The following is a 24,348-nucleotide window of genomic DNA, read 5'->3' as shown; positions in this document are numbered from 1 at the left end:
AGCGCTAATCCTGCACACAACACGCATGTTTGAAGACTAAACTCCGAGACTGAAGATGAACGTCCTTTGAGGACAAAGAGGCCAGACGCGAGTGTGTGAGTGTGTGTTTGGATGACGGAGGCGGACGGGGCCTCTTTCTTCTGCGGCACACCTGGCTGTCAAAACCTCCGTGTCATTGACATGCTAATAAAAGCTGAACAAAAACAACTTCAGCGGCCTTTTCACTTTGAAGTCTGCACCAAGTCAAAAAAAAAAAAAAAAAACCCTGGAGAGATAAAGAGAGCTGAAGAGTAAGCCCCTCAGATAATCACTTCACACAAACACAGCAGCTCCTCATGGATCATTCACATAAAACAGACAGAAATGTCATGTGCCATCAGTCTCTGTGTGGTTATCATCAAAGTTGATCAAGAATCTCGCCCACAGGCAAAACACAGGCTTGTGTAACATTTCTGAGAAAACCCAGAGATGCAGAAATGTAATATCACATCCATTAAATCATGCGCAGAGGTGTTTTTGCAACACCGGTGAATTTGGAAAACCTACTCTTATCTCCATCCAAAACATAGCTATACACATGAAATGAACACTACTAGCAGTAAAACTTTTAAAAATGATTTGTGTTCCTTTTTACACAAATCACAATTTCTTGGACAGATTATCGATTAATAGATTTATTTTCGTGTGGGTCCCTACACAATCATATTTCATGAGCTCAAAACACTTTGACTGGGGTGCATGATTTGTAAACTAATACATTACATAATTTGCGTCACATAATCAGCTTTTCTGATGTAGTAAACTTGCTGGATCACACACCTGGTGCAGCATTACACTTGAGAAACACAAGTCACGATAAAAGCTCAACACTCGTGGAAGCAAGACAAAATGACGGTTGCTTCAGCAAATTATTTTTCATGCCACATGTGCTTTTGTGAACATTATCAGTCGGGTTAAGTGTTGGTGCTGTTTTATTTTCAAATGTGATCAGTAACTGGACATTTCATGTCTGTACTGCAACAATATACGCATGAACCAACAAAAAATGTTTCAGAGAAAATGTCACGTGCTTTAAGCAACACTAAGACATTTCACTTAAAAACTGCCATGAAACATGCAATGTAATTTTTGCAAAAATGTTGCCACAGGCACATATTTTTTCCTCCAGTTGCAGGTTTAATGAAGTGCACTAATATAATTGTGTTGTGTGCTGTTAAAAAATGCATATAAAAAATATGCTTAAATTAAAACAGTGGTTTTTAACCAGGGACCCTCAGCAATCCATCTTCCAGAAGGCTTGATGATGATGACTATTGTTATTATTATACTAAAATATTAATACAGTAAAATATAGCAACAACAATAATAAATTAATAAATAAGAATAAAATGTTATGAAATTAAATTAAAAAAAATATAAATATCAATTGTTTTTACTGAAGAACGCACTTCTGCAATCACAAAATGAATCAAGGCTAATTATTTGAATAGATCAAAATTAATAATCCAGTTGAATTAATTTGATATAGAAAATAAAGTTTGAAAACAACCAGCTTTTGTCAACTGCATCAGAAAAAAGAAAAGAAAAAATTTCTTAGCGTTGAATGTAGTCCTGGCCAGTGTGAGTGTTTTGAGAAGCACAGATTCAGGGGATGCCTCTCTCTCTCCCTCCATCTCTCTCTCCCTCCCTCTATCTCTCTCTCTCTCTCTTTATCGTTGTATGTATCCCTCCCTCTCTCTCTCCATCTCTCTCTCCCTCCCTCTATCTCTCTCTTTCTCTCTCCCTCCCTCTCTATCTCTCTCTCTCTCTCTCCCTCCCTCTCTCTCTCTCCATCTCTCTCTCCCTCCCTCTATCTCTCTCTTTCTCTCTCCCTCCCTCTCTCTCTCTCCCTCTATCTCTCTCTTTCTCTCTCCCTCCCTCTCTCTCTCCATCTCTCCAGAAGAGTGTTTGTGTTGCAGTAAAGCCATGAAGCAGTCTTTGAAGGGCTATGAAGATCAGAGCGGTGAGGAGGTGAATCCACACCCTGCTCTGCTGCTGCAGGAGAGTGCGCTTGAGTTTGCAGCAGCGGTTCAGAGCTGTAATTATCTTAATAACAGTGTAGCACATTTATCATTCAATTACAGCAGTGCTGTAGAGTCGCCCCACGGGCGTGTGACCGCATGTCATACATGTTACACACAACAACACAAGCCCTCGGGTTACATATACACAGCATGTGTGAGAGAGAGACAGATCAACACTATAAAGAATATTCTACCAAACACACAGGAGATTGTGTTTGTCTTGAAGAAGTCTTTCATTCTGAAGTAATTACTGAGAGAACAGAACATGTGAACACCGTCTTCATCTCTCGCTCACATTAACCTGACCACAGCACTGAGTTATTATTAAAGCTGTCAGTACACACGTTCAGCCTGTGTTCCTCTCAGAAGATCCGTCATTCACAGCATCAGCAGCCATCCGTGCACTTACTCTGACCATCAAACCACTGACAGGAACAAATAAACTGAAATCATAACAGATGTCCTGTTGTTAAAGTAACATTTTAAAAATGAATAATCACTCTTAGATTAATTCATAACAATTAAAACTTTTTTTTTAAATATATAAATAATTTCTAAACACAAATCTACTGAACTACTTTCTCAGCTAAATTCATAAATGTGCAGATGACATTATATCGTTAAGTCAGTGCCCTGCATTTGTAACTTGCTTAAAGGGATAGTTCACCCAAAAATGAAAATTATGTCATTAATGACTCACCCTCATGTCGTTCCAAACCCGTGAGACCTCCGTTTCTGTCGGACGCGTCCGGTTCGAGAAGCGAGGAGCTGATGATACTGCGCATGCGTGATTCACACTGACACACCGCGCGTCTGAACTGAACTGGTTCTTTTGGTGATTGATTCTGAACTGATTCTGTGCTAATGTTATGAGCGCGGGTAAACCGAAGGCTTGAATCAAGGGCAATCATCGCTAATGAAGTCATTACGTCGAGCGCAAAAGAACTGGTGAACCGTTTTTCGGCAACCGGTTTATTGAATCAAACTGTCCGAAAGAACCGGTTCGCGGAGAAGAACAGAACTTCCCATCACTACCGGTGATCCGAAAACCGATGCAACCGGTTCTTGACTCGAGAACGAGTCAATGTTTCGTTCGTTATCTGGCTCGGTTCAGTCAGTGTACTGTTTGAGTAAATGAATTACTCCGGGATATTGGTTTATTTGAACTCAGAGGGAGTGTCAGCCATGTTAAAAAAGTTAACAGCTTAAGTCATTTGTGGATTAATGCTTATTGTTGTCTGCGAACCGTTTCAAACGATTCAGTTCGATTTGGTGAACTGGTTCAAGAAGATCCGGTTACATCGAGTGATTCGTTCGTGAACCGGATGTGCTGTGAACGCGCTCATAACAGACCCGGGAGAGAAGACAATGCTGAATAAAGTCATAGTTTTTGATATTTTTGGACCAAAATGTATTTTCGATGCTTCAATAAATTCTAACGGACCCTCTGATGTCACATGGACTACTTTGAAGATGTTTTTATTACCTTTCTGGACGTGGACAGTATACCGTACATACATTCTCAATGGAGGGACAGAAAGCTCTCGGACTAAATCTAAAATATCTTATACTGTGTTCCGAAGATGAATGGAGGTCTCACGGGTTTGGAACGACATGAGGGTGAGTCATTAATGACATAATTTTCATTTTTGGGTGAACTATCCCTTTAACTCAAAAACTATTTTAAATATATTGTTTTTTTTTTCTATAATTATGAATGCAGTTTTTATGATCTTGTAGATAATTGAGTGAATATATAAATATTCTAAATAATAATAATAATAAAAAATTAATCATGCACTTTACAAATTAATTTGTAACCAGCATTTGGACTGGAGTGCTGTGGATTGCTTGTGGATTATTGTGATGTTTTTATCAGCTGTTTGGACTCTCATTCTGACAGCACCCATTCAAACCTGATGAAGAAACAAACTCATCCTGATCTGGGATGAACTGAGGGTTTATCACTGAATCACAACTGACCATCAATCGCAGTAGCTCAGAATATGAAACGCTACAGTGCTCGGTTCACGGTGGTTGAATACATCTCACTTTGTGAACACGACAAAATAATGTTTCAAATCACAAAACAAACTCTAACCAACACTAGAGTTCCTACTGAAACCATCTTATTTCATTCAGTCTTGGGAATAAGTATGTCTCTGTAGCTTTGTAACTTAACTGGGTTGAGTTTTTCCTATTCATTTTCATTCCATCAGTCGATGGCTTTGCTTGGCCAAAGCAGCTCATGTAAAGGTGATATTCACTGAAGTCAGGATGAGCATTCGCTACACGATCGGCTCATTCCAGAACACTGCACGTCACACAGGTGAACTATAACCGTAACGCTTTCGCCTCATGACTATTTCAAATGGTTTTCCCATCAGCAGAGCGGAGCTGTAACAGTGCTGCCGGAGGCTTGTTTCCAGCAGGAGGAACGTGTCTGGTCAGGTTTAACACACACAGGTGTGTGCATGAGGGACACAGACTAATGCTAACAACACCAGCCAACATTCGGGGAAATTCAGGATATGGAAAGTCTTTAGAATGACTGATATCGAGTGTTTCGTCTGATGCTAAAATGAGTCCTCAAGTACACAACCAGCATGTGATAACCTGGACTTGTCTAGAGGACTAGTTCACCCAAGCTGGAGTTCTGTTGCCTTGTGCCCTTTTTGAAGCTTAATAGAAAAGAGCAACCAGTACATGATTCAAAACTCCTTTTGTGCTCCAAAGAAAATGATACAGGTCTGAACAAACAATGGATCAGTAAATGATGACAGAACGCTCATTTCTTTAAAGTGATGGTTCACCCAAAAACAAAAATGAATGCATGAATGAAAATAAGACGTTTTGTCCACAAATTCAAAGTCACTGGTAACCAAACCATTTTGGTATCGAACTGGTTTGGAACAACATGAGGTTGAGTAAATGGTGACAGAATGTAGATTTTTGGGTTAAGTATTTTCTTTAAGGGTTCAACATCCATCTCTGCAGATCCCACAAAAACATAGAGAAATCAGATCATATAAAAGAGCTGCATGAGCCTTATTTTACATTCAGTTTCTATGAAGTCTGCCATTTCATCGCCCTGTTACTTTTACAGCTTAAAGACATGATTTATGTCATTTCTATACATTTAAGGGGGGATATCACGAAGTCTAGTCACAGACTAAAATGTAAGTCTGAGCTTAAGTCTGACTCAGTTTTAGTTTAGTCTTTGTTTTTAATTCTGTAGTAAGTTTAGTGCTTCAACTTAAACTTATTTCAGTTAGTTGCCAAAGCAACATTTCTAAAATATTTGAGGGTTTTTTTTTTCATTTACATTTACATTGTCAATTACATAGGTCATTAAATTTTTTCATTTAGTATGTTGTTTTATATTTTTTCAGCTTCATTTTAATTAACAAACATGTTTTATTAGCTTTAGTAATAACTTTTAACTAACATTCATAACCCTGCTTTGAATGAAATAAACAGTAACTGAAATAAAATAAACACAAAATTTTTGCTTCTTGACCATTTCAACATTTCTTGTTTTTTAGTTGAAGTATTAAAATAACTATAACTAAATCAAACTATATATATATATATATACATACAGTAAAACTGAGAAACTGGATTAAGATAGACCATGCTGCATAAAGGCACCAAATAATACCACTTCCTGTTCACTTAACACTAGTTATTTCAATTCAATTCAATTCAATTCAAGTTTATTTGCTTAGCGCTTTTTACGATACAAATCATTGCAAAGCAACTTTACAGAAAATTAGCTTATCAGTGGTGACTGTCATTTTATGTGCATATGGCAGAAATGTATGGAAAAATCAATTAAAGACGTAATCACATAGACGATAAACACTATTAACAGCAATTATTATATGATGCAATCAAACTTAAAGCAAAATTTGATAGTTCTGCTATAAGTTTTCCATATGGTGTTCATGTTATGTAAGGGAACAGTTTCTCCAGCATACAGCACAGTCTCTCGGAGCGACATGGCAGAGAGCGAGTGTGTGGTCTGTGTGTTTGGGTGGTGTTACGCTGCGCTCACGGCTGACGTGGAAGGGGAAGTTTAGTGCGCTGTTTGGAGCACACAGCCTGGGTTTTTCCCTCCTCACGTCTCTAAACTCCTCCTCAGGCCATCCTCCAAACTCACTTCCACACACAGCTCCACACTCGCTCCCTCTGGACCATGAGTCACTGCTTCAATCCAACACACACACACACACAGTGTAGAAACTCTGCTCATTTCTAATGTAAATACACTCATATTGTACTGTACTGTACATATCTAGGAGGCATCGTGAATATGGTGAGAGTGTTTCTTGCACTCTTTTCTCTCTCCGCGTCGCACAGATTGACAAAATCAGCAGCGTGTGGAGCGCAGTGGAGGGTGTGGAGCGCTGCAGCTGTGGTTTGTTGTTGTTGGGGACGGATGGATGGAGGCCCCGCTCCACTGCACTCATCCTGGCTCCGTCTCTCTCTGTGACACACTTCCTGCCCCACAGATCCAGGGAAAGGCCATTTCAGGGTCCCGCTCCTTCCGGACTGAGCTTTCTTCCCACCACAGAGAAATAAAAAAAAAGGCTGCTGTTCCTTGCAGAATGCAGAATGTCGATTTGAAGGAAACATTCGTCCACAGACTGTCATTATTTACGCAAGTAATATGCTCATATCTTTAACATGAGCACAAACATCACAAAATGAGTCAAAGTGAACAGGAAACCTGGAATAGAGCTGCAAGATTTGGAGAAATAATGTAACACTCACACACACACAGTAGTATGCTGTGAAGGCCACACAAATAAAAGAGGGAATCAACCGTTCTGATTAAGGACCCAAAGAACAAGACAACAACAGAAGCGTAGTATACGTCCAGAGCTGGGTAGATTACTTACAAATTTATAAATGTTACTGATTCCAAATTACATGACAAAAATCGTAGTTAGTAATGTAATCCCTTACATTACACATTTTAGGTAATATAATTAGACTACTTTTTAGATTACTTTTCACATCCCTTGGCATAATTCTAGCTGTTCCTAGGTTACGTTGAACTGGTGGCCACCATGCCACCTCTTTTTAGTCTGCCCAGATGTCCTCCCAGTGGGTTGTCATGAAAATAGTGTAGAAACCCAGGTATTAAGGTATGTGGGACCACCACCATTCCTCGTTGATACCTGACGGTATAATACCCCTTGCTGTTCTTTTATCTTCCTGTTTTTAGGTTCTGCTTTCAGACAACTGACAGTTTTGTCGCTCTGTTGGGCTTGTACGATTTCAGCAAATGAGTGGAGAATGTCTGAGGAATGATTTGTTGTAGTTATTGTCAGACATGGTGCCTCTTCTTCCCTCAAAAGCATAGGGGCTCTGGACATCGCGTCTTGACCCATGTTAAGACAACTCTTCCGATGGTGAACTTGAAAGTCAAACTCCTGTAGATGCAGGGACCATCAGGTCAGAGGTTATCTTTCCACTTCTCCACTGCCGAGACCACAGCCAAACATTCCTTTTCGGAAGTAGAATAGTTAAGCTCCACCCCACGTAGTGTTTGTGACGCATAAGCTATGACCCTCTCTCCTTCAGATGTTTGCTTGGAGAGAATGGCACCCAGGCCCACATCACTGTCATCTGTGTGCACCTGAAATGGCTGGTTGAGGTCAGGTTGCATAAGAATGGGTGGATTCTGAAGGGACAACTTGATGGAGTCGAATTGGCTTGGCATTCTAGGGTCCATTGCCACTTCACATTTATCTTTTTTAGGTTATTGAGGGGAGCTGTGATATATGCAAAATAAGGGATGAATTTGTGGTACCAGCCGGCTAATCCCAAGAAACCTTGGAATGGGAGGGGGATACTGAACAACAGCTTTGGTTTTTCAGCATCAACCTCAACTCCTTTCTCAGAGATGAGTTGGCTTAGAAATTTTAGTTCCCTTTTAAAGAAGTGGCATTTTTTCAAGTTGAGGGTGAGATTGGCCTGAGTGAGTATTTGCAGTATTATACTGAGATGTGTGATATGCTCTGACATTGACGGAAAGATAATGATGTGGTCAATGTAGATGAAGCAAAATTGTCCTCTCAACTCTTCCAGTATCTTTTCTATCAGCCTCTGGAAAGTGGCTGCGGCATTTTTGAGCCCATACAGCATGGAATTGATGTAGCCCTGTGGTGGTGATGAAGGCGGTCTTGTCCTCCACCTCCACTTGCCAGTAGCCTGGCTGGAGATCTAAAATGTTGAAACATGCAGCATCCTCCATGGACTCGAAGATCTTTTGTATGAGGTGCATGGAGTAAGCATCAGGCACTGTTTTTTTTAAAGGGGTCATATGATACGATTTCAAGTTTTCCTTACTCTTTGGAGTGTTACAAGCTGTTTGTGAATAGATAAGATCGCTAAAGTTGCAAATACTAAAGTCTCAAATCCAAAGAGATATTCTTTATAAAAGTTAAGACTTGTCCACGCCCTCCTAAAATGCCTTGTTTAAACACGCCCCCACATCTCTACGTCACAATGTGGGCAGATTTGCATAACGCCACCCAAATGTTAATGCAAACAAAGAAGGCATAACCTTTGATTCTCGCTGTTGCTGCCGGCACCATTTTGTGCAGTTGCTGTGTGTTTCGCTGTGAAAGGGAAAGTACTTTGTTTGGTCTTCCAAAAGAGGTCACAAATAGAAATCAGTGATTAAGTTGTATTTACAACACTGTTCCAGAACAGTTCAAACCAAATATTGTGTGCAGCACATTTTATGGAGGACTGCTTCTTGATCCTGGGAGAGGAGACTACAATGCCGGCTGTTCTGACTCACAGTCTGTAAGTACGTTTACATATGAAAAGGATTTGTCACTGATGATTCAAACACGAGTTTTGAGCAGTGTGCAGCGGTTCTCAATTCCAGTCCTCGTGCCCCCCTGCTCTGCACATTTTGTATGTTTCTCTTATGGCTTCAGACGCTCGTTCTATTCGAATGTAAGTGCCTTGCGAAGTGGACATCACAGGATATTCCACCATGATTCCAGTTCGAAGTGAACATATATGTTCCATTCAAAGTACAAAACGTGAATTTAAATTGTATTTATTTACAGAGGTATATGATGCCACACTTGTCCGTGTGTGAAGACATTGTGCAGCGCAAATCTATGAATAAATGTTCTGAAGTGAGGTAAACTTCAACAGATTTCCCCTGCTCAGGGAGTAGATAGCAATGAATACTGCATAGGGACCATGTAAATGGGAACACAGTTCATGCACGGAGCTCACTTCTAAAGAGCTCATTATCTGAATAAAATGTGTTAACACAGAGTTGGGGGTGCGAGGACTGGAATTGAGAACCGCTGGTGTAGAGTAGTGCTTGTTGTTTGTCGTTTCTCCGATCACAAATGCAGACATGGTTTTATGTTTATGAAACGTGATGCAACGCAAAGTGTACAAACACAGTATAAGTCATTATAATCCATAATTATGTCTCCACTGGATGCAACAAATTGCTTTTGTCTTGTCGCACATGTGTTTTGACCGGGACATGCATCAAAGTATGGCAAGGGGCTTAACATTTCCATAACATGCTTGAGGCATTCGGCCAATCACAAAGCACTGGATAGCTGGCCAATCTGAGTCTTTTGAACCATAAACTGCAAAACACATTCAATTTCACCAAATACACAAAATAATGTTCTTTTTAGCAACATCATATGACCCCTTTAAATTTTTGATAATCTACACAAAATATATTCGATCCATCTGGTTTAGGGACCAGGACGACTGGTGAAGACCAAGAGGAAAAACAGGGCTCGATGATGTGGTCATTGAGCATCTGGTCCACATATTCCTCAAAAAATCTTCCACTTGATTGGGGAAACACGGTAAGCTGAAGATTTAATGGGCACTTCATCTGATACAATGATTTTGTGTTTTTCCACATCTGTCTTCCCCAGGACGTTGGAGATAGTATGTGGCCAAGCAGTCATCAGTTTCAGCAGCTCCTCTTGATTGCCTGAGTCCCAGACTGGAGTGTCTTGTTGTTGAGCGGGAGTGAGTGGTGAGTAGTAAGGAATAGTAGAGGCTTACAGTGGTAGGGTGAAGTCTGGATTCTCCCGCAGACATGGTAGATTGCTCCAGAGTCATCCAAGCATTTGAGAAATAGTAGTGCATGTAACCTCCCTCTGCCTCTAGGCCATATCTATTCTGGGCAAGCTCCAAGATAGCTCTAGCCGCTCTCAAAAAGTCCAAGCCAGCCAAAAGCAGAAATGCCAAGTGGGCATCCTTCATTCTAAAGGTCTTTAACCTGCATACTTTATTGTTCCACATATAACTGATGTTCTTCTGGTCTATAGCTTGGTGAACTTTTCCATCTACCAAGATGAACTTTTGGTGGAGGATCAGATGTTTGTGTTGTTGCTTCACCTCCTAACTGTCTCCACACAGTTTCATGCATTAGTGTAAAGGTATTCCTGTGTCAACCACCATCTTCATCTCTCATCACCACCGGGATCAATAGGATAATGCATATAAGCCAGCCAGATGTTTAGATGTATTTCTTTTAGGTGTTTTTTTTATTCTTCTCCATTCAACCCAATTTCACCAACTGTTCTACCGTTCTTACCATCCCTCTTAGGCAGCCCACCACCCTGGGGTTGATGTTATTGGGAATGTGGCTCACCATCCTCTGAAACATCAGGTTTCCACTTCAAGCAGAGGACCCAATAGTCATAAGCAAAATCTCTCAGGCGTTGTTTTGGCTGCTGCACCAACAACCTCAATTTGTCCTAAACCCCAGTGAGGTAATTCTTTGGTAAAAAAAAAGCAGCCATGAATGCCATGAAAGACCTCTTTTCAGCCTTCCACCAGCTCAGAGCAGGACCCAAAAGCTTGGCACTGGGCAGTGGTCTGATTTCCAGGTAGTTTTCACACTTTTCGATGAATGTGAGCACATCCACCATCTCACACACATCTCCAAAGGAGGAAAACTCCAATCGGATGGGAGACTTCGCACAGAAGTCAGGGAGCTAGGGGCAGTAAGAGAAGAAAAGGAAGTAGTTGGAGTGTATGCTTGAAGGTGGGGCAGAGAAAGGGTAATTGTGTATTGCAGCTTTTTCATCTGACTCCACAATTTTGCTTTTCTCCTCAGGAAAATATCTGCAACAGCCTTCTCCAGCTTCTCCAGACTTTTCTGGAAGTATTCTCCTAACTCTGCCAAGCTAGCATCCACTGCCTGCTGGACACTGGCCTTCCGATTTAAGGTGCTTTCAACTGATTGTTTAAAATCATGTTCCCCAGCCTGCACCTTTGTGCTAAGGGCCAGTAAATCCACTTTTAATTTATCAATGCTTGCTTGCATTTCTTGGATAACATTAGCATTGACCAAACAGTTAGTCGCTTCAACATCATCACCATCATCATCAATTTTATCCTCAGTGTCAGAAATATAAAGGGAGCTTAACATAGATTCTGCCATTGAATTGTCATGTTACAAATGAGCCTCCAAAGTGAACACACACAGCAGTGAACACACACACACCATGAACACACACCCGGAGCAGTGGGTATCATTTATGCTGCGGCGCCCGGGGAGCAGTTGGGGGTTTGGTGCCTTGCTCAAGGGCACCTCAGTCGTGGTATTGCCGGCCTTAGACTCGAACCCACAACCTTAGGGTTAGAAGTCAAACTCTCTAACTACTAAGCCACGACTTCCCCATCCTTTAACATATTGTGATGCCCTGTCCGGCTGGAGCGACGAGACATAAACATAAAACCCATTATAAAGGTGATATAAACATGATTTCTAGTTGTCTCCTCTTTCGGAAGGCCAAAGTAGTTTCGCTTTCTCAACAAAACAGCATCATACATCACGGCCTTGAGTGAGCAGAGGCCGGAGGCTTAGAGCGAGCCGCGGTCTAGAGTGAGATGTGGCCGGCTTGAGTGAGCAGATGTGGGCAGCTTGAGAATGGCGCGGCCGGTGGATTCTATGTAGGAGCGTCCGTTGGGCTTGCGGCAACCACATGTGATGACCCCGGGCTGGACTCCGCTTCGTACACGGTGAAAGCCGATTCGGCGATCCACAATGCAAAGATGATGTATTTCCTCCGCGTCCAGCATGGATCAGCCCCAGGCATGACGAAGCGGATATCATCCTCTTTTGGAGGGCCAAACAAAGAAGTTTCGCTTTCACAGTGAAACACACAGCGTTTATATGATATGAGAGGCGGCGGCAACAACAATACTACAACTAGAATAAAAGATACGCCTTCTTTCTTTGCATGAACATTTGGGTGGCGTTATGCAAATCTTCCCACATACTGATGTAGAGATGTGGGGGCGTGTTAGAAAGAGCTGTTTCAGAAGGGCGTGAACGAGTCTCAACTTTTATAAAGAATATCTCTTTGGGTTTGAGACTTTAGTCTTTGCAACTTCACAGATCTTCTTTATGCACCAAGAGCTTGTAACACTCCAAAGAGAAAGAAAAAATTTAAATCACATCATATGACCCCTTTAAGGACACTTTAAAAGGCTCTGTGCTTGGCTGTATGTATACGGTAATATTCACACCAAAACTGAAGTGCACTTAATCATCGTTAAGCAATGGATTCTTGATGAGAGCAAACATTACAGATGAATTCCAGTGCAAGAGTCCTGATGATGATCAGGTCAGTCTGACACTCATCTCAGCAGGACGAGACCGGTGTGTTTCAGGTGTCATATCCGGAGGAGCTGCAGGTCTGAACACGCACACTTCACATAGGTCCACACACGCCAGTTTGGCAGGTGGAGCCAAGCTTATCACAGCATCTGAGAGGAGCGCCGAGATACAGCAGAGCTTCGTCAGATGAGGAAAACAGAAAGCCTGCAAGCGCAAACCTGCCCCGCTTAATTACCAGTGTGACGAGCAGCCGCTCCAGTGTGGTCACACACACACACACACACACACACACACACACACACACACACACACACACACACACACACACACACACACACACACACACAGACCTCCTTAAAGCCAACATCTGAGAAAAGAGCTTTTAATGACAAAGACTGGAAGGCTTTCAAAAATCATTTGAAACCAAAGAGGAGCCTTTTAGAGAAGCTGAGCCCAAATCAAACACAGCTCTCGTTCCAGAGCCACAGAAACAGAGGTGACGTCTGCGCCGTTATCATCTCTGTGCACGGGTTTGATGTATGTTCATCCAGACGAACACGATCTGAGCTTCTGACATCAATACTAGATTCAACCAGCTACTTCAATCACAATACTACAGACAATCTCACTTTTTCAACATCAACAACAAAAGCCGTCTTTACACTGCAAAGGTGTGACAGAAGCTGCATCTGACTGTTTAATGCTGCTCATGTACTCATATTTACACAAAAATTGCACAGTGTAAATAGTCTATAAATTAAATAACAGGAACTCAAGAGAGTGACGCCTCAATATCATCACTGTCAAATCATTGTTGATTTTTTAACTTTAATCTGCTGTAAAATCTGCATTCTCAATCACACCAAATTCCCAATCACATGGATTACTACAGAAACGTCTGTCGTAACATTTCTACAACTGACAGCTGAAGTACTTTTCATCTAATGAGTAATGGGACATCTATTGAACTTATAACTTCTTGTCATGGAAACTAAAGGCTTGCAGTGCAAAGAGATTCAAAAATCATTATTTCACCTTTATGTTTGATTTTTGAAGCCACTGAATGATAAGGGTTAGCCTGCAAACAAATTACAATTATAGGCAAATAATTTAAATCCAGCAGCTGCACTGAGATGCACATTTTCCTCAAACACAGTGATGATCAACCAATACTAACTAACAGTCCAAGCAGCAGCATAAGCTGGTAGAAAGTAAAACGGTGACCATTTTTAATAATAGTTAGCACATATTGTCCTTAAATGTCACTGCATGCAGATGCAACGTAAAATCCAGTTCTCGATATTGACTTTTGCCTCAATAAACTTCTAATTTGCTGCTTGTTAATAGTTAGTAAGGTAGTTGTTAAGTTCAGGTATTGGGTAGGATTATGATGTAGAATATGGTCATGCAGAATATGAGCTTTTTAGTACTAATAAACAGCCAATAATGTTAATAATAGGCATGCCAATAAGCAACTAGTTAGTAGTGGGAATTTGTCCCTAAAATAAAGTCTTACCAAACTGTATATTCTGATGACTTATTTTTGGAAAGCTGGGACAGTATTTGCACAAGTTTTGAACAAAAGTTGAACAACTTCTGTTAGAAACATGTTTAGAATGTTCTTGTTCAGTTCGCACAATAATCTACTAAAAATCTTTCTTTATACTGCTTTTAACTTTTTTATTTTATTTACAGTGATGTGAAGGTCTCTACAGTCTCTTCAGTGGTTTGATGACACGACTGACACTATGAGCACCTACAATAATGAGGCTTGCCTTAGCAAACACCACTAATTACTGTGTGCACTAGCTAAAGGCCAAATCACACCACAGCAAAATGACAGATTTCATACGAGCAATCATTTGTGGATGGCGTATATTCTTCCTTTTAAACATTATGTGGGCTGACAATAATCTGTAATATGAGGTTTACGATGACAACTCACAATAGGTGGAGATAATTAAACCGTCATGGTTTAAAACCATTACCTTTATCTGCAACAAGGCTAAAAAAACAGAAGGAAAATCCAAACATTGGGACGATCCTATCTCTCGCTCCCATGCGAGGTTTGACGATAAGGGCTGGTGATGTGGCCCCTAAAGGGCCCGAGAGGAGATTACAGTGCTGTTGGACAGTGCCAGGATCAGTCGTGCTCCATCTGGAGCCGTGAGAACAGATAAAACAGCCAACATATCCAACGCTTTCTCCCAGCCACAACACCATGGATCAACAGCTATGAGCAATCCTCGCTTGATTTCTACAGCACACAAGTTTGATCCCTGCGCAAACAATGTGTAAAAAACTCCTCGTGCACCTGTAACAACAGCTCTCCGGATAAAGAAACCCTGCAGGACAGTGCTCCTGGTGAGAGAGCCGAATTTAACACTTAAAGTACACGGATAGTTTGGTCATGAAACTTTCTTTAGCATTTATTTAAAAAAAAAATGTAATAAATTAAAAAAAAAAATAGATACATTATCCTTCAAAAGTCTGGTGTCAATTTCTTAATGTCTTTGGAAAGAAGTCTCTTCTGCTCAACAAGATTGCATTTATTTAATCAAAAACACAGTAAAAATTGTGAAATATTATTACAATTTAAAACAGCTAATATGTTAAACTATAATTTATTTCTGTGATGCGCAGCTGTATTTTCAGCATCATTACTCCAGTCTTCAGTGTCACATGATCTTCAGAAATCATTCTAATATGATGATTTACTGCTCAAGAAACATTTCTGATTATCATCAATGTTGAACACAGTCGTGCTGCACAATATTTTTGTGGAAACCGTGATACATTTTATTTTTCAGGATTCACAGATGAATAAAAAGTTCAAAAGAACAGCATTCATTTAAAAGATGAATTATTTGTAACATATTAAATGTCTTTATTGTCAAATAAATTTAATGTCTTTGCTGAAAAATTTCTTAAAAAAAAAAAAAAGTACTGACCTCAAACACCATATCTTTGTTTTGCTTAATACAACAGATATTAACACAAAATTAAAGATATGAAAAACAAATATGAATATTCAATACATTTCTTGACAGACTTTTTTTTTCCGAAATCCTAATTCTTTAATGCTGGAGTTCCTAGCCGTTCAGTGGGTAACTTTAGTAGTGAGTTTGATTCACTCACATTAGTGTTTAGTGAGAATCAATTTTGGCCCCTGTTGACTAATCTTGGTTATACAGGACAGAAGAGAAACAAATTAACTGTTGAAATACTGCTTTATGTTCTGTAATTGAAGATAAAACATCTTGGTCTGCTTTCGACAGTGAGTGGTTAGCATGTTGTTTCTCTGATGAATTGTGTGTCATGATGCAACAGGATAATTTCTGCTGAAGAGCTGCTGGCACATCTGCAGATTAAATGTAGCTAATAATAAAACACATTTAAAGAAAGATTGAATCTGCTTATGGGTGCTGCATACGGCTTGTGTAGTTCAGACTCAAATGAGCAGAGAACTAGGACAATTTTGTTGTTAGTCAGCTGAACAAAAAAAAAAAATTGGAAATATTTTATTGATTCATGGACAGTCGCTGGAGCAGAAACACCATGCTTTGGCTTTGATTTAACGATCAGTTATATAAATACATGAGGGCTAAAAATGCACAGCAGTAACTCACACAGATATTTATAAATGAGCCATTTCGTTTCAGTCGGACAGGCAAAATAAAGACTGGAGTAGCTGTGCAGTTTGTCAGAAATAGAAAGAGGCGCCCGTTGACTGAAGGCATAGGCAGCACCACACACGTCTAGCCCTAAATAGTGAACAATCACAGTAACACTGTCAGTGCCTGTACTTTAAATGTTTTCCGATAGTACTCCATGGGATTGGGAGTTTCACTTGAAGCCCCCCTGCAGATCTCGCTCATCTTCAGGTGGGTCATGTCGAGTTTTGGAAAGAGAGCTGCTTGATTTGAGCGTGACTCCTGTGAGAGCTGTGCTTCATACAGCGCTACACTACTGACATTTTTCCAATGTGACCATATAATAATCCTGAATGTGTCCTATAATAATCCATGTGGGCATATTTATGTATAATATTAAAGGGAAAACTAAAATGCTGAGTTTGTTTGATTTGAAGATAAATTATTTATGGAAAGTACAACAGAACAGAAGATTTTTAGCTGGAACTCTGTGGTCCGTGGTGATACATACTTCATTCACTTCCTATGCTTTAGACATTTAAAAACATCCACATTTCACATCATTGTTGGGTGCTTTAATAATATAATTATGCATACATTATGTCATTGTGTGAGTATTTAAATGAACTAGTCAGCTGAATCAGTTTATTGAAATATGAACTGCCCAATAGAATCAGTTGGCAGAAAATAATTAGATATCGGTTGTGTTTGCCTGAGGATTACAGGTAATAATGTTGTGAATAAGGTTCAGTTTCTTGCACAAACTGATTGTTTTGCTTCATAAGACCACAATATATCAACAGGAGTTAGGGTATTAATTTTGTGTTCTGTGATATGCTTTTTTTTTCTTGACTCTCAAAGTACAGGTACCCATTAACTTGTATTTTACGAATCACCACAGACCAGAGGGTTTCAACTAGAAATCTTCTTTACTGTTCTACTGAAGAAAGAATGTCACCTACATCTTGGATATATATATACAATGGAAAAGTTTCTTTATGTTATTAAAATGTTCTTTGCAATAGAAAACAAATGGTTCTTCTAAGAGCTGTTTTCTGAAAGATTCTTTATGAAACCCAAAACGGTTCTTCTGTGGCACTGTTGTGAAAATCTCCATTATTTTGAAGAGTGTGGGTTATATTAGTGTTTTCTCCACAGACTGGCCTATTTAAAATCAAATCAAGGTCAAACCCTTCAAAGCGCAGAAACGGGGAGGTGAATAATCTAAACACTGGCACTGCAAATATCCACGAATGAGAAGCCATGTACTCGCTTGTGAGGAAGTTTAGGAGATTTAAGCCTCTTGATGAAAGACAAATATGTTTAACTAAGAGTCGCTGTAAACACAACACAGCTGGCCTTACACTCAACCACTGATGTGATCGTAACAACACGCAGAGCCACTTAACAAAACAGTTCTGAGAAAAGAGCACATGTGTGTGACCGTTTCACCCAAAGCTTTAAACAGACGGCCAACACGGCCTTTCAGAGCTGACGGCTGATATATGAGATTTGTACATTTCAAAGACAACAGAGATGTACACAACACTGCTCAATTCAACTCTTCTTCTACACAATATTTACTCAAAATCCAATATTTACTATCTTTAGACAAGTCAGTAGAGTTTCTATCACCCAGCAAAAACAGTTTCCAAACAAAAAGTAAATAAGATTTTGTGGCGATCAAATTTGTAAAAAAGCTCATTTGATAATATGTACTCATTATTAAAGGAAATACTCAGTTCCCTTCTGGGGGAACTTTGAACTGCGTCCTCTAGCGGTCTCTATGGGGGAACGCCATCAGCATGACAGGTGTCTGAAGCAAACATCTAAACACGACAATAACACTGGCCAGCGACAGCCTATTGTCAGACTCTGTTCCGTGTCTGTGTGTGTTTCCTTCCCCCACATGCTCCATGTTATGTTTATTTCCTTATTTGGTTTTCCTGTTCCTGTCCTGATGTAGTTATCATTTGTTCCAGGCGTTCCCCGTTCAGTTCCATTTGTCCTAGGTGTGTCCGATTAGTTTCCTGTGCATTTAAAGTGTGTTCTGCTCCTCATTTCCTGTCCAGTGTTATTCGTCTCACCCCAGTGCTACATGTGCTTTCCTGGTGTTTTGTCCAATAAAGTTCAATGATCATTGGAATCTCCTACATCTCCGCGTCTCCTCGCTCCAGAACAGTAGGCACACATGACACCTATGATGTCACTACCTGCGCAACCACAGTATAAAAGGGCCTTCCTTCACATCACTCCACATAGTCGCACACAGAAATGTCAACAACTAGACTTCATCGTTATTATCGTGGGAAGACTAATTCTTATCGTGGGGAGAATTTTTACCGGTATATCACAAACAATAAGATATCACCCATACCTACTCTGGAGTGTCCTGTGAAATCATGACTGAGTTGGCGATGCTTAAATATGTGCTCATTTAGGGAAGTCGTGGCCTAATGGTTAGAGAGTTTGACTCCTAGCCCTAAGGTTGTGGGTTTGAGTCCCGGGCTTGCAATACCACGACTTAGGTGCCGTTTAGCAAGGCACCGAACCCCCAACTGCTCCCCGGGCGCCGCAGCATAAATGATACCCACTGCTCCGGGTGTGTGTTCACGGTGTGTGTGTGTACTTTGGATAGGTTAAATGCAGAGCACGAATTCTGAGTATGGGTCACCATACTTGGCTGTATGTCACATAACTCACTCACTCACTCTGCATTTAACCAATCCAAGTGCACACACACACAGCAGTGAGTAGTGAACAAACACGCACACACACACCGTGAACACACACCTGGAGCAGTGGGAAGCCAATGCTGCAGCACCCGGGGAGCAGTTGGGGGTCCGATGCCATGATCAAGGGTCTCACCTCAGTTGTGGGTTTTGAGGGTGGAGAGAGCGCCGGATATTCACTCCCCCACCTACAATCCCTGGCAGACCTGAGACTCGAACCCACAACCTTCAGGTTACAAGTCCAAACTCTCTATCACTTAGACCATGACTGCCCCAATATGGAGGATATATCATTTTCTATGAGACACGCTATTCCCAATTCTTATGTGCTCTGGGCATTTGCACTTCCGAAGACTGAATTAAGTAACTGCTGTCTGAGTGTATCACAGTCACATAGCACTCCTAGGTCTGTCTAGGAAGCAGCCCCAGTAACCCCTTAGCAACGGTGCTTCTGAAATCCATGTTATGGTAAGTGCGCTTTCTGAGCTTCTGTGCACTTTCTAAAATCCAATATGGTATGGGTCATGCGCTGCTAGCTTCGTACCCTTTCTCTGAACTGGTGCAGGCCCCGATTCCTACCTTGGGCCCCACACTGTTATGTATTCTTGTTGATACCTCTTGAGCAGGGCATCTGCTACCGAGGATCTGTCGAGGCAGTTCCTAGGCTAGGCTCTCCCCTTAAGTAACAGTATTTCTTAAATCCATGTTATGGTAAGTGCACATGCTGAGCTTGCATTGTGCACTTTCTAAAATCCACATAGTGGTTAGTGTGCATGCTAAGCATCTTGCGCACTTTTCTAAAAGTATGGTATGAGCTACGCGCTTCCAGCCTTGTACCCTTTCTCTGAGTTGGTTCAGGCCCTGGTTTCGCCTTTGGCCACACTCCACTTGTGTATCCTTGCTGATATCTTCTTGAGCAGGGTGTTGCTACCAAGGATCTGTCAAGTCAGTTCCTTTGAGCAAGCTCATCCAGTGCTGACGGTAGCCCCCTGGGTGACAGGCCAGGGTCCAGTTATGGTCCTAGATGCTTGGCCATATCCCCTTAAAGGAATCTTTTTGTTTCTGATTTCAAGCCTTGAACTCTGCCCTGGGTTCAGGCTTCCTCAAGCCCAGCCCTTAACAGGTGAGTTCTTTGGGGTATGCAGCTCAGGCCTTTGGCCGAAGGGGATAATGTCACTGACAGCCACCAGGTTGTCCCAGGGGCAACTCCCATTATGTTGGTAGAGTTGTGTACCATTCCCCATAGCATACGCTAGAGGATGCATTTCAAAGTGCCCTCAGAAGGGAACGTCTCAGGTTACGTATGCATCCTCTAGAAGCTTTGCCATGCTTCGGACGCAAGCTTCAGATGAAGAAGTGGATGATGTATTGTCCTGGCGCCCTTTTATACTGTGGTCGTGCTGGTAGTGATGTCATAGGCTGTCGCCGGTCAGTGTTATTGTCATGTTTAGTTGTATGCTTCAGGCACTGGGCACGCTTAAGGCACCCCCCCCCCCCAGCGACCACTAGAGGACGCAGTGTCTCGTTCCCTTTCAGGGAACCATGGTTACATACGTGACCTGAGACATTTTTTTCCACACAGAGACACATCAGAATCATGGACTGATTGTCACTGATATAAGGCTCTAGGTTCAGGAGCTGCAGCATCCAGCCAAAGCATCATGAAGATATGAAAAGACGGCTCTGCTCAGGTTAGAGAGATGAATGGCCCTGTCAGCATCTCTGACACCACATCAATCCTCATGTAAGTCTGAAAACAACTGCATTAAAACGACATTTAGAGCACCAACCAATCCACAGAATACAAGTCACACATCACACTAACAACAGTCATATCATCTGCTCACTTTACACAATTATCTGTTTCTCCTTAATGTTGTTATCATCAACAACAACATTTTATAATGTTGATAATAATGTGCAAAATTACAAAACTTTGTGTGCAAACATGTTGAAAGATGTATTTCTTATTTATTAAATGTATAAAACAGCATAAGTGTTCCCAGAACTCCTAAATGAACAGCATGTAATGCAGTAACACTAAACTGCTGTTTAATAGTGACTGCACTCTTCATTCTTCATACTTTACAGACTGATTTTAGACGGTAGATGCATATTAATAGCATAGTTACACAATTTGACTTGTACATCATAATACTGCATTTACACTGAACAAAATGATGAACGCAACACTATTGATTTTGCCCCCATTTTGCATGAGCTGAACTTAAAGATCTAAGACTTTTTATATGTACACAAAACGCCTATTTCTCTCAAACTTTGTTCACAAATCTGTCTAAATCTGTGTAAGTGAGCACTTGGTGTAGCATATCAAGATGCTGATTAGACAGCATGATTATTGCACAGGTGTGCCTTAGGCTGGCCACAACAAAAGGCCACTCTAAAATGTGCTGTTTTATTGTATTGGGGGGTCCGGGGGGGTCTGAAAACCAGTCAGTATCTAGTGTGACCACCATTTGCCTCACACAGTGCAACACATCTCCTTCACATAGAGTTGATCAGGTGGTTGATTATGGCCTGTGGAATGTTGGTCCATTCCTCTTCAATGGCTGTGTGAAGTTGCTGGATATTGGCAGGAACTGGAACATGCTGTCGTATACACCGATCCAGAGCATCCCAAACATGCTCAATGGGTGACATGTCCGGTGAGTATGCTGGCCATGCAAGAACTGGGATGTTTTTTTAGCTTCCAGGAATTGTGTGCAGATCCTTGCAACTTGGGGCCGTGCATTATCATGCTGCAACATGAGGTGATGGTCGTGGATGAATGGCACAACAATGGGCCTCAGGATCTCATCACGGTATCTCTGTGCATTCAAAATGTCATCAATAAGATACACCTGTGTTCGTTGTCTATAACATACGCCTGCCCCTACCATAACCCCACCGCCACCACGGGCCACTCGATCCACAACTTTGACATCAGCAAACCGAAATAGGTCTTTTGTGTACATAGAAAAAGTCTTAGATCTTTGAGTTCAGCTCATGAAAAATGAGGGCAAAAACAAAAGTGTTGCGTTTATAATTTTGTTCAGTGTATGTTGTAGATAGTACTGATTAATCTAACATAGGTTGTGTTTGAGTGAATTAACCTGCCAATAAAGTGGTTTAGTGCACCGGTGTTCAGCGGAACAACCTACTGTCATCAGATTATCATTATTATTATTATTATTATTATTATTTTTCAAATTCTGTTATATTTTGTCTCCTAATTTGGTGCATTTATTCCAGTTTTAATTGTTTAATAAAATTTTAATAGTCAAAGAGTATGTTTTACAAAAATTGTCGAGTGATCAAGTGTTAATCAAATGAATGCTTTAAATGTGAACAATTTAATTAAATCTTTAAAAACAAAAATCAAACAAAATTTGAACAGTTATTTCCCTCTTTTGGCAAATAATGTGCTGCATGACTTTTTAAATTAAATACAAAAAATAAAATAATATATTGTGTGTGAAATTGTGTGTTAATGTGTGATATTCCTTAAAGTTTTCATAAACAATATTATTTTAATTATTATTCCTGTTGCTGTTCCTTTGCGAAACACATTCTACTGTACAACAGTAATATATTTAGTGTGCTTGTAGTGTCTTGCAGTGTTCCTCATCATATTCCTCATTACTGAAATAAAGAGCCCTTCCTCGCTGTATACTGAGGAACTTTAGCTGATAATGATGTCGGTGTGTTGCTGGAACAGGCGTGTCTGACAGGTTTGCGTGGGACATCATAACACAGCAGAAGAACTGGATCATTTAACTGGAAACACACAATGGCATCTTTATTAGAGTGATGGATGGAATCAGAAATGAAGGGAAGTGAATCTGAATGCGTCTGAGCACAGAGCTCTATTGTGTGCCGTGTCAGGAGAACTCTTGTGTCCGTACATCACCGCCTTTAGCAACATAATCTGGGTTACTCATTGTAGGTCATGTACTGTAATATCGTAAGTATATCTAAATGATTTTTAGATTACATTTTACCCAATCTGTTTCAAACATGCAAGTAAATGTACCATATTGAAAGAAAGAAAAAAAAAACAGAAAGAAAGAAAATATATTCCATTATTTTATACTGTAACAACATCCTAAATTGCATTAAATGTTACATTACTGCAGGATTTCCCAAACTGGACTTAATGTAAAAACTGCGATGGGTTTGAGAGTTGATAAAAAGCTAATAATTAATTCAGTTATAAAAACTTTAAAACAATACTTTAAAACAAAAACAATCAAAATAAAACAACTAAAAAAAACACTAAAAATAGAAATATTTAACTGTTTACCCGCATGTAAATGTGTCCATTAACCATAATGTACTCTAACATCAGAGCGCTGTAAACATGTGAATGTGTTGTTAAATTATTTGAAATATTCATCAGTCAGAGATATTTCAAGTAAATATTTTATTTTAAGGGGCCTGGCTGACAAAAAATGTTTGAATATTCCTGCATTACATGAACAAACATTAATAAACATGAAAACATCAATGTAATCCCTAGTAAAAAAAATAATATATTTAAAATACATTTATTTCAAACTAAGTATAGCTCAGATCTCTTAACATATTTACTGACATATCGCTTGTGACTTACTGATATAAAAATTATAATTCCAACTTTATTTGGAGTACTGCTTGTGCACAATGTACGTTTCTTAATATTAAGGCTGAATGTATCTTAATGTCACTATTGATGAGGATTGAATGATCTCTAAATAATATTGGTCTTTAAATCTGAGATATTTAAAGTATACCTGAAGTATACTTGCAATAGCTCCACTTTAGCACAATCAAATACACCTCAGTATATCTTTAGTTGGACTTTAGCACTATTTCCACACAATTAAGGTGCATTAAGTACAAAATTAGTTGTTCCAGTTTAGCAGATTTTAAGTTTAACAGTTTAATATACCAAAAGTACAACTGCAGGGTATTTTATTAAGCACATAAATGTGTAAATGTATTTGTAGCATACTTAGCATGCAATACGTTTATTGCAAATACATTTTATTACATGCATTCTTCACTAGATTACAAGCCCAAACTCTCCCAGGACTGAAGTATTTCTGCCCAGACCTCCAGAATCAGCAGTGAATATGATGACGACACACTGCCGTGTTTCACAGCTACAGATCACCAGTGTTCAGTGACTTGCACAATGATTTGTTTCACAGTCCAATCGCTTGAGAGGTGCTATTCTCCCTCAAATTCAAAAGCATGGTTTGCAAATTTATTTA

The 24,348-nt window shown here is 40.2% G+C and overlaps 1 protein-coding gene across 1 annotated transcript in view; it reads right to left on the bottom strand.

Moving 5' to 3' along the window:
- Window positions 1-24,348, bottom strand: part of LOC109085475 (ubiquitin-like modifier-activating enzyme ATG7) — an 83,504-nt gene that overhangs the window by 921 nt on the left and 58,235 nt on the right. The window lies entirely within an intron of this gene.

The sequence above is a fragment of the Cyprinus carpio genome, chromosome B11, assembly GCF_018340385.1.
Source record: "Cyprinus carpio isolate SPL01 chromosome B11, ASM1834038v1, whole genome shotgun sequence".
Lineage (NCBI taxonomy): Eukaryota > Metazoa > Chordata > Actinopteri > Cypriniformes > Cyprinidae > Cyprinus > Cyprinus carpio.
This window is presented reverse-complemented; position numbering and strand designations above follow the sequence as displayed.